A 14,191-nucleotide genomic window follows, 5' to 3' on the forward strand; every position below is an offset into this window, starting at 1 on the left:
TTATAAGCATGTAGACAGTGTTTTAATTCATGAAATTGCACAAGATTTCTCCACTGGGTGAGTAGATGGAGTGAGAAGGACCAACACCTGAGGTCTGGGGCGCCCCTGTATTAAGAAGTGAGGAAGAAGTATGAGAATCTGCCAAGGACACTGAGAAGGGGTGACCAGTGAGGAAAACCAAGAGGGGAGAATGGACACTAATGGGCAACCAAGAGTTTTTGCCACAACTGAGGAACTAACTATACGCTTGTTAGAAGTGAGTGAAAAAGCGGAGTGGAGCCCGGAGACTTTCCTGTGGCTAAACTTGTAGGGGTAGTAGTAGTAGTAGCAGCACTAGTAACAACAGTCAGAATAAAAGTGATAAAACGAACAACATTTTTGAGCATTTTTACTATGTGCTTTATATGTATCTTCATTTACAGGTGAGGAACCTGAAGCACAGAGAGGCTGTGGAATCTGCTCAAGGTTCAGGTACTTTGAGTCACTCATCTAATTTGGTTGCTCAAAGGAGCTGCCTTTTTAGGCTTGAGTCTCTCAATTATACTCCGAGTAGGTGAGATTACTGGGTGTGACTTTCAATTAGATGATCTACTTCTGTGCAGTGTTTTTCTTTTTTTCCTTATTAACTCCATTGATAGACCCACATGCTGAGTGATTAGTTTTTATGTTCAAGTGACTCTGTAGGAGATTTTTTTTACTTGCCAGATAATTACTTTGAAAATTCCCCCTAAGTTAGTCTCCAATTAGAACATATTCAACTTGATGATGATCTCTTTTTAGATTGATCTTACTGCTTTTGAAATAGCTGATAAATGTTCTTTCATCTGGCGGCAGTTACTAATCTTCACCCTAAACTTTCCCTTTTCCATGAATCCCTCTCCCAGCTACCCCTTGGCGTTGCCTGTGATAATATCACTTGGGTATGATTATCATTTCTGTTATTACCTCTAACTGCACGGATCACAGTTCCTGAGAAGTGGAATCCAGGAGTTCTCGAAGTAACTAATATATTTCTCATACTTCTTTTTCTGGGCTGTTCTAATTTAAAAGTTGGTAAGGCCATCCCAGTATTGGTGGCTTTAGTGGTCTGGTGGAGAGAAAAATATGGGGTGTAGCTGAAGAGGATTTTTTAGTGAAAGAGATGAAGATTCATTTGAAATGTCATAATGGTTGAGTAGAGGTTCCCTTTCAAATTGCTCTGCAAAAATAGGCTTCTCATGTGTCCTGATATATGTTAACACCAATAAAGGGCCTTAGAAAAAATTTGGCATCTGTTGTATTAACAAAGGCAACCTTTACTTGCCTCTGCCAGCAACTGAAAGGCAGATTCTTGTGATAACATCTCTGAATGATAAACAATCCCACAATACACTTGTAATTTACAGTGTCATCGGCTAAAATAGGAAACAATTATTGCAAATCGCATTGCTAGTATTTTACTAAACTGAAATCTAATGTTGCTTAATCAGATTCCTATGGATTCCACAGGGCACTGAGCATATTATAAGATTTCACTGTTCTCTGGGTATGTCCTCATTAAAGCTGCTGTCTACTGCATTTTTATTGTTCCCCTGGGAAGTTTATTGAGTCAATGCTGCCAGTAAGAAGTAGCATTTTCCTGGCTTCTCTGATATACCAGCCTCCCAGATAGGTCTGTGGCCAATGGACATACTAGATAATGTTATGACTACGTGTCTTTGGAAGCCTCGTGAACAGTGAAGGCAATTAGAAGTCAGTGTAAAGTATGGTGTAGCTTTAAAAAAGAGTAAATATCTAAATAATCTGACCATAATGAGGAATGCTGTAATAGATCCAGGATGGAAGTACTGAAAGATGAGAAAGCCAATAGCATTAGTGTTTCAGATTCATGCTCCATATAGCTTATGCTTTCATCATTACCATCACTATTATTTACCATAATTACTATTCTCAGTGAATGGCTATTGAGCATCCACTGTGCGCTAGTCCCTGGACAAACTGCTTTACTTGCATTATTTGTTTTTATCCTTACCAAACCTTATAATCTATTTTTATTGGCCCCATTTTACAAATAAGAGAACTGAAGTTCCTGTTTGTTTACTGACTATGTTTATAGTCAAGGGGTTTGAAGAACATTTGAACCCAGATCAGCTGGACTTACGAGCCTTCACCATGAACTGTTGTGCTATACTGCCCCCTTTATAGAAAACTGATAAATCTGAGAGGAAAACAAACCTCAGTTTAGAATAGATATAAAACTTTTGTTCATCCATTCCCATCTATAGCACTTTGAAAGAGTTAAAACTTAAGGAAAAGAGTTAAAAAATATTAGAAGATGACTTTTTTGGTGATAATTGTATCTATCTGGCTTAGGGCATATTTTTTTCTAAACCTCATAACAAAATGATAGGTATCATTCTTCATCAAAGGAAACAGAACCAGAGATTACTTAAGTTGCTCAAGATCATCCAGCTAGTAAACAACAGAATCAAGATCTGAGGCTCCATCTATCTGATTCCAAATCCTGGGCTCTTTCAGCTACCTTACACAACCTCCATTCAGAGTGTGTGTGTGCATGTGTATTACTTGTATTGCTGAGAATAGTGGGTCATATATGAGTTTTCTAGTAGTAGCCAACTAGTCTTGTAAAAAATTTGCTGTAAAAAAATTCTTGAATTTGGAATAAGCTTGAAAGATTACCTTCTTGGATCAGCAACTCATTTGGTGCCTGAGTGTGTCCTACAGTCACCCTATCAAGTGAGTCTCCAGGTTATTTTCAAATACGTTGAATGTTGGAAAATTTATTCCCTCCCAAAGTAGCCCTCCCATATTCTGACATCTCTTACTAAAGAGCTTCCATCTTTGCCTCCCTTTTTCTCCCTGCTATTGGTCCTGGTTCCAAACCTTTGTAAGGTACAGAACAAGTCCAGTGAACCTTGCACAAGTAAACAGTGTAAATATTTAAAGATGTCTATTATGGTCCGCCTTGAATCTCTCCTACTCTTCAAGGTACACTTCTTCAAACATTGTTCCTGTGACACAGATTCAGATCTTTCTTGATTCTATTCACTTTCCCTTGAAGAATCTTCCTTTTGGCTATATCCTTCTTAAAGTACAATGCCTAAGATTAATCACTATTCTTTAAGTATGGTCTTACTAGAATAGACGAATAGAGCATGTATGTAACTTCATTTTTTTTCTGAATACCATATTAACATCTTTGGTGGCCTCCCTAAACTTTACCTTATGTGGAGCTGCTAAGTTATACTTCTTCTAGGCTGTGGATGTGCAATTGCTTTTTGGACCTAAGTATTGACTTTTACATTCATCCTTATTCAGCTGTATCATGCTTTATTTGCCTTTCATCCTAACTCTGTCATTGTACTGTATTTATCAGCCCTTCTGTGGAAGTCAGTATCCAATGCAGGAGACAGAAAGCTCTGTAGGTATTTCAGCAGGGAAGAATTTAATGCAACTAGGTCCTTGAAAAATCGCTGGAAGAAGTGAAAGAATGGATTCTAACCTGAGTCTTCAGAAATGACTCCGAGAATGTTACATATTTGACCCATCAGACTTGCTACTACCTCCCAGGCCACCTCTGAAGTTAGGAGTTCAAGAGCACAGAGTTCTAGCTGTGATCCAGGAGTGAAGATGCTACCATGTCTGCTGCCATTGCAACTCATGACATGTCAAGAGACATGCTTCAGAGAAACTTTGCATTTCCACAACCTCGCATGGCACAGAAGTATCAAAAAGGGGCAGAAAAATGGGTTCTGTCTCACTCCCACCTTCCAAATTCCACACGAGAGCCTCTAATTGGTGGAATGTAACTTACACCCAGAATTCTAGTTACAAGAGATGTTTTGTCTGTTTGTTTGTTTTAGCTCTCTGTCATCTTCAACTAGAAGAAAGGTGAAATGGAGATTGAGAAGCTTAGCCCACAGTATGTATCATAATTCCCAAATGTATATGATCCACAGATATGATATCACATAACTTCAGGTGATTGAGTATGTGTGTGTGTGTGTGTGTGATAGAGAGAAAGAATATAGAGAGACACACAAGTCATTGATAAAAATCTTGGTAGGAGTCTTTTGGCATGCCACAAAGATTTTTCTGTAGATTAATTTCCATGAGTATCCATGGGCATAAACAGGTTGAATTTGTTCAGATACATTTTGTTACATTGAAGAGCATCCTACTTGCCTTGTACACTTAACAGGTTTTCAAGAGGAGCCGCATAAACTTGAGGAATGTTGGTCAGCTTGTCGGGCTCTCCTGCCCTAGACTTCCAGCCTCTCAGAGGGAGGGGTGGAAGCCTTCTCTGGTTGTTGAATATTTTTTATGTTCTCTATCAGTGGTGTTGCACAACTGCAGAAGGCACTAGTCACATTCTATATTCTGTTCTGGGGGCAACACTCACATAGAATCCTAAGCAAATTGCATTTTTTTGAAGTTGTACAACCTGACTCTGAGCAGGCCATTTGCTTATGCCAGTTCATGGTTGAGTTTCATCAGTTTCATGCTCTCCAAATAAACTAGACCTGCATATGTATATGTGTGTATGTTACGTATATGTTATATTGGTCTTTCATATTTCCCTCACTTCTAAATTTAGTGACCCTGTTAAAGAAGAGATATGAAGTTAATCTGATAAGGTTGCTGAGTTCCCATCACTTCTGCTTCTTCTTTTAGGTACTCCAGACTATCCCTGTAATGGTGTGTTTATTGCCCCCACATTCATGTCAAGATCTCCAAGACTGGTTATAGAACTTTCCCTTTTTGGAAACCAGTTCTACATTGGTTTATCACCAGTTTCTTGCCCATTCCCTCCTCTCCACATGCTGTAGAGCTAACTCCCCTCAGCTCTCACCATTCCTGACATGCCTGTCGAGTCAGTCCTACCACAAGCATGTATGAACCCCCACCTGGGTTTCCTCTTAAGCAGCAGGAAAGGTTGAACGGTGAAGAGTTATTGACCCAGAAGGAATTTTTAGAGTTGGAGAAAATGCCCCAACTTCCTTGTCCCTTGACTAGGACTACTCTGAGGTACTTTCACACCGTCTCACTGAGTTCCCTGGCAGGATGCAACCTCAGCTGCCTCTAGATGCCACTTGCTCAGTACCCATCCTGTATTATCTTCTTTCCCTTTTCTGTCTCTCTTTCTCACTTTCTTACTTGGTCCTTGCTTTCTGGCATCACTTCCCAAGTAAACCACTTGTACTCAAACCCTGGTCTTTGCATCTGCTTCTGGGGAACCTACAGAGTGAAGACGCTCTGTACTTCAAGAATCACCAGTTGGAGTGATCATGCCTAATCATCCAGAACCCTGGAAAATATTCATTTGGAAATAGGGACTCCCTTACAATGCCCCTCATCTGCTGTGGTCTTCTTTTCTCTAGCCAGTATTGATGCTTTCCTTTTCCATCTGAAGGTCATCCTTCTAAAGATATAAGAGAAGCAAGATAAATGTTCGTCAGCTTCTCTTTATAATACTCTCCTGTAACCATCCTACAGCTAATATCTTAAGAGCAAATTTATTGCCCTTCATTCTTTGTGCTTGAGTACAAAAAGAAGTTTCCATGTATCATCTTTGGTGTTTTCCTTAATTTTCAATTCAGTTAATTCTGAAAGCAATCTATGTTTGGACATTGTTCCAAAGCGGTGACTTCCTCTTTTAATTACTTTGGTCACATACCTTTTTTTTTAAAAACTACCTTTTTTTTTTTTTAGCATGTTACTGAAAAATGAGTTCATCAGAGAGTTCCCTATAGTTTAAAAGAGGATAAAAAGTCTAGAGAGTATTTATTGAGAATTGTTGATCATCATTATACCTGATGCCAGTTTGTTGCTTTAGGAGTAAACAACTAAAGGTCGATCCAAAAGTATATTTCTGCTCCTTCCCCCCATTCCATCACCCCCTCCTAATGGCTTCAGTACTGTGGTCTAACCCAACTTGGCCAGAGAAAGGTAGATGATTCCCTTAATCCCATGAGAAGAATGTGGCAGAACATTATTATAAAAATTTGATATACAGGCAAATTGCAACAATTTTTAGATAGCACTCACTAATCTACTAAAGTTCACTAGTAAGTCAGTTTATCCTCTGTTGCAAACTTTTCTGTGGGATAGGTGACTGGCTTTTGGAAGCAGAATTTTCTATTTAAAATCTTAAGTCTGCTACTGGTTACTGAGAAAACGACTCAGTGACTGGCATCTTGCCACACTTTTGTAATCCTCTGGAAATTACATTTTGAGAACACAATCTCCTTTTTGTGACAGGCGATTAAATAATACACGACTACCTGAATAAATTGTATAGGTATTTTGATTTTTTTAAAAAAAATGCTAGGAGTGCTTTCAATTTAGAAATGTTTTTCATGTTCTTTATACATTTGTGTTAGTCCACAAAGGACTAAAATCCTTCCTGTCTAGTTTTATTCATGAATAAGGAGTTGGGTAATAGTACTGGTCATGTAGGATGGGGTCTGTCTTTCTGCTAAGATAGGGCTGTGAGTGACAGTGTGGAAACCATGGTATTATTATCAGAAAGAGGCAATGGTTCTTACTTGAAATCAGTAAGAAATCTATGGACCAAGAATTTGGGTTCAATTTCTGTACTTGGAAAAAATATACACCCGTCCTTTGGAGTTCTTTAATGGCATGTGAGCTAAGTGGAACTGGGGTTCCATTGGCATAACCAGCATCTTTTGTAATCCCAGTCATACCCCTCCCCGCCACCTGCTTCAGTAGCGCTGCACACTGAATCTGTCACATTTGTTGAGATTTTACTCTTCCCTTTGATATTTCAGGAAATTAGAGTTGATGTTTGCATCTAATAAAGCTTGGCAACTTTCATCCTCTCCGAACAATACTTGCTTTCGACGCTGCGTTTGGTGTAAGCTGAAAGAGCTGTGGGCTTAGCAAATCGTAGCATCATCAAGGCTCTTCCAGACATACTTGAGCTAACATTCTAACAGTGGTAGTTTAGCAGAGAAATTTATTAATTTTTTGCCCCTGGATTATGTGTAGCAACTAGATGAAGGTTACAGAGTCTTCAGCTTTGCTCTCCGTTTCCCTATAAACTGTTTTCCAGCCTCTGTGGATTTTTGAATTTTGACCCCAAGGTCTTCCTAGACCTGACAATAAGAGACGTCTCTCATTCAGATTCTTTATTCTTTGGTTCAGCAGTTTGATATAACAGCTGTCTCAGTATACATGGTCAGGTACCATTGCAAAACTATCCTATGAGTTCCAGAATAATCCATCTTTGAATCTTTACTTCATTAACATATGTGAGAGATCCAAGAGTGCCATTATGTCCAAGTACATTTTGAAAACTTTGATTTATGTTTGGATTGCATCAACAAGCAGAAACCTAGAAAATGTGATTGAGAAAAAAATGCTAATTTTTGGAAGACGATGGAGTTTGATGGCAATGGTACTGTTAAATTAAAAGTCCAAAGACAAATATTCTACTTTTTGTAACTTAACAAATTACATTGATTTATGTGCTTGAGATGTAGCCATGAAGTCTTGTTGCGTGGGGAGACAGATGAGTAACAGAGCTAAGTGCATTTGTGTGATGAGCTCTATAATGGAGATCAAGTCCATGAAGATGGAAAACAAGGACACCTAGCCCAGTTGTTGGTTTTAACAATAAATCTTTTACTGAGTGTCTATTATGTGCCAAGCACTGAAGTACTTTATGTATGCTATATTTAATTTTCACTACAGCTCCAGGTACTCATTTACTTCATGGCCAATAAGCCTAGTTGGGGGCATTGATATTGCCATCAGCTTTGAGTGCCACTTTTATTGGCATCCATTTACTCAGCAATTATCATGAAGTGAGATCATAACAAAGACTTTCTGACATACGAGTTAGCTGGAATTACAACCATACTTGGTATAATTCATTTCTCCTGAGCCAGACGAAGAAGGAGGACAGACTACAGAAGGACTTCTGAGTTACTTAGTGGCAAGCTGTGATTCCAGAACCACAAAAAAAAGGCAGAAGAAATTTTAATAAAACTATGCTTTAGCATGGCTTCGGGTCACATGGTATAAACATTTGCAGGGATTTTTGTTTTGTTTTGCGGCCTAAGTTCCATGCTGTAATCAGAACTATGTGGCACATGTTGACCAAAGGAAATATATACTCAAAGCATAGAGACTGAACTGCCAACAAGCCAAACCCTAGAAACATGTAGTCACTTACGAGGCAGAACACAACTGCATGTGTACCCAGTGTGGAAGGCATTCTGAGTGTGTGTGTGCAACCACATTTACATATGAGTGTGGTTTTACTGTCACTGCAGTACCAAAAATACCAATACTATGCAAATTATAGGCTTTCAATATAGGAATGCATTGTCTTAATTTTTTGTTGTACTCATTGAAAGTGAACAAAAGCTAAACCCCTGATAGAGTCTTTGCATTTCAAAGGTTCAATTTTGACAACTATCCAAAGGCCAGATCCCAAGGATTCCGAAGGTGTTTTATTTCTTTCCAAATCTCCAGTGGCCACCCACATTTTCTGAGATTCCATTCCTCACAACAGCCTGGAGTTATTTTGGGGCCAATATATTCCATTCATTACTGGCATCCATTAAAATGTACCTTTACTTCACAATAAAAGTAGAAACATATTTACAACCTAATAATCAGGTTGACAGTTTGTTAGGCAGAAATGCAATTCCTAAGACAGAAAGAGCAATACTGAATTCTTCCTTTTCTCAGATGAATGCCACAACATAAAATTTTGAGCAAATCCAGTAGTGGGTAGCAGTCCAAGATTGATAAAAATGAAATTTTCATCTTTTCTTTTCGTGTCTCTTTCTTGTTTTCCCATTTCTGATGTCCTGGCTCCTTTGCCTTACCTCCTAGCTGTAGTTGCTGGTGCCCATTTCATAGAAGCATAGAAAGTGTAGTTAAAAATAAACTTAGAACAGATGGTCCTCCTTTGATCCCCTACCCAATCCACACATTCTCTGTCTGCTCTGTCACTCCTGGCAGGTGGTCATGAAGCCTGTGGCTGAATGCTCCAGGTAGGGAGGAAACTTACAACTGCATTTCCCGATTTGAACAACTTTGCTTGCAGGGGCTTCTTTCTGCCCAACCAAATCTGCCTCCCCTTTAAAATCTCTTTAAAATATATTTGTTGAGACAAATGATAATGAAAGCACAACCACTCAAAACCTATGGGACACAGCAAAGGCAGTGCTAAGAGGGAAGTTTATAGCGATACAGGCCTTCCTCAAAAAAGAAGAACAATCTCAAATAAACAATTTAACCCACCACCTGAATGAATTAGAAAAAGAAGAACATAAAGCCCCAAAAAGCAGCAGAAGGAAGGAAATAATAAAGATCAGAGAGGAATTAAATACAATAGAGATTTACAAGACCATAGAAAAAATCAACCAAACCAAAAGCTGGTTTTTTGAAAAAGTAAATAAAATCGACAAACCTCTGGCCAAACTCACAAAGAAGAAAAAAGAGAGAGCACAAATTAGCAAAATAAGAAAGGAAAATGGAGAAATTACAACAAACAAAATAGAAATACAGAATATCATATGAGAATATTATGAAAAACTATATGGAACCAAACTGGATAACCTAGAGGAGATGGACAAGTTTCTGGAAACATACTGTCCACCAAAACTGAATCAAGAAGAATCTGAACACTTGAACAATCCGATCACTAGAAAGGAAATAGAAATAGCAATTAAAAACCTCCCTACAAATAAAAGTCCAGGACCGGACGGCTTCACCGGGGAATTCTACCAAACACAAAGAAGAACTCATACCAGTCCTTCTCAAACTCTTCCAGACGATTGAAAAGGAGGGAATACTCCCAAACTCATTCTATGAAGCCACCATCACCCTGATACCAAAACCAGGCAAAGACACTACAAAAAAAGAGAATTATAGGCCAATATCACTGATGAACATAGACGCCAAAATCCTCACCAAAATTTTAGCAAATAGAACCCAACAACACATAAAAAAGATTATACATCATGACCAAGTGGGGTTCATCCCAGGGACACAAGGCTGGTTCAACATACACAAATCAATCAGTGTAATACATCACATCAACAAGAGAAAGGACAAAAACCACATGATCATCTCAATCGATGCAGAAAAAGCATTTGATAAAATTCAACACCCATTTATGATAAAAACTCTCGCCAAAGTGGGTATAGAGGGAACATATCTCAACATAATAAAAGCTATATATGACAAACCTACAGCCAGCATAGTACTCAACGGTGAAAAACTCAAAAGCTTCCCACTAAAATCTGGGACAAGACAAGGATGCCCACTATCACCACTCCTATTCAACATAGTCCTGGAAGTCCTAGCCACAGCAGTCAGGCAAGAGAAAGAAATAAAAGGGATCCAAATTGGAAAAGAAGAGGTAAAAGTGTCATTATATGCTGATGACATGTTACTATATATAGAAAACCCTAAAAGGTCCACACAAAAGCTACTAGAGCTGATTGAAGAATTCAGCAAGGTAGCAGGTTACAAAATTAACGTTCAAAAATCAGTTGCATTTCTTTACACTAACGATAAATCAACAGAAAAAGAAAGTAAAGAAACAATCCCCTTTAAAATAGCACCCAAAGTAATAAAATATCTGGGAATAAATCTAACCAAGGAGGTGAAAGAATTATACACAGAAAACTATAAACCATTGATGAAGGAAATTAAAGAAGACTTTAAAAAATGGAAAGATATTCCATGCTCTTGGATTGGAAGAATCAATATTGTTAAAATGGTCACACTGCCCAAGGCAATCTACAGATTTAATGCAATCCCTATCCAATTACCCAGGACATATTTCACAGAACTAGAAAAAATCATAATAAAATTCATATGGAACCATCAAAGACCTAGAATTGCCAAAGCATTACTGAAGAGAAAGAAAGAGGCTGGAGGAATAACTCTCCCAGACTTCAGACAATACTATAGAGCTACAGTCATCAAGACAGCATGGTATTGGTACCAAAACAGACATATAGACCAATGGAACAGAATAGAGAGCCCAGAAATGAACCCACAAACTTTTGGTCAACTCATCTTTGACAAAGGAGGCAAGAATATACATTGGAATAAAGACAGTCTCTTCAGCAAATGGTGTTGGGAAAACTGGACAGCAGCATGTAAAACAATGAAGCTAGAACACTCCCTTACACCATATACAAAAATCAACTCAAAATGGATTAAAGACTTAAACATAAGACAAGATACAATAAACCTCCTAGAGGAAAACATGGGCAAAACATTATCTGACATACATTTCAAAAATTTTCTCCTAGAAGAAATAAAAGCAAGAATAAACAAATGGGACCTAATGAAACTTACAAGCTTCTGCACAGCAAAGGAAACCAGAAATAAAACAAGAAGAAAACCTACGGAATGGGAGAAAATTTTTGCAAGTGAAACCGACAAAGGCTTGATCTCCAGAATATATAAGCAGCTCATACGACTCAATAAGAAAAAAATAAACAACCCAATCCAAAAATGGGCAGAAGACCTAAACAAGCAATTCTCCAAGGAAGACATACAAATGATCAAAAAGCACATGAAAAAATGCTCCATATCACTAATTATCAGAGAAATGCAAATCAAAACTACAATGAGGTATCACCTCACACCAGTCAGAATGGCCGTCATTCAAAAATCCACAAATGACAAATGCTGGAGAGGCTGTGGAGAAAGGGGAACCCTCCTACACTGCTGGTGGGAATGCAGTTTGGTGCAGCCACTATAGAAAACAGTGTGGAGATTCCTCAAAAGACTAGGAATAGACTTATTACCATATGACCCAGGAATCCCACTCCTGGGCTTGTATCCAGAAGGAAATCTACTTCAGGATGACACCTGCACCCCAATGTTCATAGCAGCACTATTTACAATAGCCAAAACATGGAAACAGCCTAAATGTCCATCAACAGGTGACTGGATAAAGAAGAGGTGGTATATTTATACGATGGAATACTACTCAGCCATAAAAACCGACAACATAATGCCATTTGCAGCAACATGGATGCTCCTGGAGAATGTCATTCTAAGTGAAGTAAGCCAGAAAGAGAAAGAAAAATACCATATGATATCGCTCATATGTGGAATCTAAAAAAACAAAAACAAAAACAAACAAACAAACAAAAACAAAGCGTAAATAAAGGACAGAAATAGACTCACAGACAGAGAATACAGACTTGTGGTTACCAGGGGGGTGGAGGGTGGGAAGGGATAGACTGGGATTTCAAAATTGTAGAATAGACTACACTGTATAGCACAGGGAAATATACACAAAATGTTATGATAACTCACAGAGAAAAAAATGTGACAATGAGTGTGTATATGTCCATGAATAACTGAAAAATTGTGCTGAACACTGGAATTTGACACAACATTGTAAAATGATTATAAATCAATAAAAAATGTTAAAAAAATAAAAAAAATAAAATATATTCGTTAATACTGGGTTACCTCCCTGTAGTTAATTCCACTTACACATAATAGCTGCTCCTCCAAATATTTAAAGCCAGCTCCTGTGTCCTCTCTGTTTTTTGTTTACTTACTGGATCACCCTCCTTCTGCCCCCTCATCAAACTGTCCATTTCCCCAGATGCAATGCATGCTCCAGCCTTTCTGTGCCTAGATTTTGGGGGAGTGCCCTAGTGCCTTACTGGGCTATCAGATCTCTGGCTTTGCTCCCCAATGTAGGGCTGTGCCTCTCCCCACACCTTGCCCTGCAGCTACACTTTATCTTTGTCTCATGTTGACTTTATATTTCAGTAACCTTTCTGCTCTCTAGCTTCTCTTCCAATAAACTCATGGTGAGCTACTTTGAGGTGCCATGTATATGACTTAATATCTCCTTTATTCTCATCTTTTGTGCTTTTATTCCAAGCTGTCAGGTTTAATTTTGGTTTTTATTTTGAATTGTGAAGCAGTCAATCATTATGCCCTTTATATCTTTATTTATGTCCAAAAAATTACAGAACAGGACTGAGTCAAGCATGGAATCAAATAAAAAGCATGAGCAAGAAAAGCAGGCTCAGGAGTTTGACAGATGTGGGTGGAATTCTGGCTCTGCCCCTTTGTGGCCATGGCCAACTAACTTAACCTCTCTGAGCTTCAGTGTCTTCTTTGTAAATTGGTGGCCCTATAGCTCCTCCTTCATGAAGTGGTTATGTGGATTAAATGAGATAAAGTGCCTGATACAGCAAATATGCCACAATAAGGGCTCATAAAATTTAGGTGCTATTGGTATTTCAATACTGTTAAAGCTCTTTCTGTAGTTCAATGTGGATGCAGGTTTTCTAGTATCTGTTTTCTCCAGGCCCTATTGCATTGATGGGAGGCAAAGAGCAAGGCATCCTGAGGTTCCAGGAATGCTGGAGAAGTAAGTTCGGGTTGAGAGCAGGAGTCTGAAGCCCGAGCACTGCCGTCTACTAACCAAGTGACCTGAGCAAGACACTTAGTCCCTCACTGTCTCGGTGCAATCTTTGGAAAATGTGAGTGGCAATAGCACTGACCTCATAGATGGCTGTGAGAATTTAATGGTTTAATAAATGTAGACTAGCACTTGGCACATTAGAAATGCTCAATGTTTATTACTGTTGTTGTAATGACCTCAGTGTTGTCACATTTCAAGATTCCTACTAACTGCTTATTTCCTGGACAAGTTGATTTTGGGAGTTTTGAGGTCTTATACTAAGCTAGATTTTCAAGTGGCCCACAGTTTGGAATAGGTCTGGGAGAGGAGGGGATCAGCTGAAGATAGCCTTTAGGGAAAATCTGACCTCTGGGAATGTTATCATGTGACAGGACTACAACAATTGCTATCAATTGTTATCTCTTGAATTTGAATCTAAATGAGAATGTAGGAGGAGACTGTTTATAGTTTTCTTTTAAAAAAATACATCTTTATGTATTTCCCAAATTTTCCAAAATAAGCATGTTACTTTTATAATTAATTAAATATATCACTGTAAAATAAAAACAGTTGTCTTAAAAATAAATAATATAAAATCTAGCTCTTCTCCTCGTGGATTCCCCACCACCTCTTTAGTGTACTGAGTCTCTGATGTGAGCCTGGTTTGCTTCTTCTCTGCTAACAGAGAACCATGTATATTCAGTTATATACACACTCTGTTAATTTATGTTGGTATGAGTTAAAAGATTTGGAATG

The 14,191-nt window shown here is 38.3% G+C and overlaps 1 long non-coding RNA gene across 1 annotated transcript in view; it reads left to right on the forward strand.

The window, feature by feature from the left end:
- The first annotated feature begins 422 nt into the window (after positions 1-422).
- The window catches only part of LOC105086233 (uncharacterized), a 198,496-nt gene continuing 184,727 nt past the window's right edge, over positions 423-14,191 (forward strand). Inside the window, exon 1 of the long non-coding RNA XR_010380989.1 lies at positions 423-471. This is a non-coding gene — a long non-coding RNA (uncharacterized LOC105086233). The remainder of the gene's footprint in view (positions 472-14,191) is intronic.

This window comes from Camelus dromedarius, chromosome 5 (assembly GCF_036321535.1).
Source record: "Camelus dromedarius isolate mCamDro1 chromosome 5, mCamDro1.pat, whole genome shotgun sequence".
In the NCBI taxonomy this organism is placed as follows: Eukaryota; Metazoa; Chordata; class Mammalia; order Artiodactyla; family Camelidae; genus Camelus; species Camelus dromedarius.